The sequence below is a fragment of the Calidris pugnax genome, unplaced genomic scaffold (assembly GCF_001431845.1).
Source record: "Calidris pugnax isolate Ruff unplaced genomic scaffold, ASM143184v1 scaffold949, whole genome shotgun sequence".
In the NCBI taxonomy this organism is placed as follows: domain Eukaryota; kingdom Metazoa; phylum Chordata; class Aves; order Charadriiformes; family Scolopacidae; genus Calidris; species Calidris pugnax.
In genome coordinates this window covers 50,279-52,023 of record NW_015091637.1, presented here as the reverse complement: position 1 = coordinate 52,023, position 1,745 = coordinate 50,279, and positions in this window count along the sequence as shown.

Here is a 1,745-nt window from a genome sequence, read left to right as displayed (position 1 = left end):
TGTCCGTGTGTGCAAGGGGGGGGGAGCGAGCAGGGGTGCGTGTGCCGCCGGGCACGCGTGTGCGGCTGGACACGTGTGTGTGCACGCGTGAGGGAGCGTGCAAGTGTGGGGGAGCGTGTAAGAGACAGCGTGCGTGTGTGGGAGATGGTGTGTGTGTGTGCAAGGGCATGGGAGAGTGCACGCGTGTGTGCAAGGGTGTGGGAGCACACAAGAGCGTGCACATGTGTGTGTGCAAGGGCACCGGAGCGTGTGGGGGTGTGCACATGCGTGTGCAAGGGTGTGGGAGCGTATGGGTGTGCACCCGTGTGTGCAGCCCGTGGAGGCTCACAAGAGCGGACGTACACGCGTGCAGGCATGTGGGAGGCTGCAGGAGTGTGTGTGCGTGTGCAAGGGTGTGAGTGTGTGTGTGCAAGCGTGTGGGAGCGGGCAGGTGTGTGTGCAAAGGGGTGGGAGTGTGTGTGTGCACACGAGTGGGCACGGGGGAGCGTGTGCAAGCGGGTGGGAGCATGTTGGACCCTGCGTGTGCACACGTGTGGGTGCATCTACGTGCGAGGGCAGTGTGCAGGCAGGCGTGTGCGTCCCTGTGCCTGTGCACACCCGTGGGAGCACACGCATGTGTGCAGACACACATGGGAGCGTGCACACGAGTGTGTGAGAGCACCAGGAGCTGCCGGGGCACGGGGGCCACGTGTGTCAGTGTGTGTCAGCGTGTGTCAGCGTGTGTCAGCATCACACGTGTTGTACAGCTCACACAGACGTGTTGGCACATGTTACACATGACCGTGTGTGCTGTGACATGTGCAGGCGTGTTTTGGGGCACGCGTGCGATGAGGGTTGTGTAAATGCATGCACATGCTCTGCGGGGTCTGTGCATGCATGTTACGGCGTGTTGCTGCATTCACACACATGTCACGGCAGGGTGCTGGGTGTGCATGCGTGTTGCGGTGTGTAGCTGCAGGCACACGTGTGTTATGGCATGTGCACCCGTGTTGCAGGGAGGCTACAGCCTGTGGGGGTGTCGACCGTGTGTGCTGTGACATGTGCAGGCGTGTTTTGGGGCACGCGTGCGATGAGGGTTGTGTAAATGCATGCACATGCTCTGCGGGGTCTGTGCATGCATCACACACACGGCACAGTGCTGGGTGTGCACACATGTTGCGGTGTGTAGCTGCATGCACACGCGTGTTGTGGCATGTGCACCCGTGTTGCGGGGAGGCTACAGCCTGTGGGGGTGTTGTACACGGCTCCCGGTGTCTGTGCATGGAGCGTGATGTGCACGCGTGTTGCAGGACGCACACATGTGTTGCAGGGCGTGCATGCATGTTGTGGGGCGTACATGTGTGTTGCAGGGATTACATGCCTGTTGCAGGGATTACATGCGTGTTGCAGGGTGTACATGCATGTTGCAGGGCGTACATGAGTGTTGCAGGGAGTACATGCATGTTGCAGGGATTACATGCGTGTTGCAGGGTGTACATGCATGTTGCAGGGCGTACATGTGTGTTGCAGGGATTACATGCCTGTTGCAGGGCACACGTGTGTTGCAGGGAGTACATGTATGTTGCAGGGCACACATGTGTTGCAGGGATTACATGCATGTTGCAGGGTGTACATGCGTGTTGCAGGAATTACATGCGTGTTGCAGGCTGTGCACACATGTTACTGCATGTTGTGGCGTGTGGCGGCCCTGGGCAGCCCCGTGTCCCCCCGCAGCCGCAGCTGCAGCCCCCCCAGCCCCCCCGGTC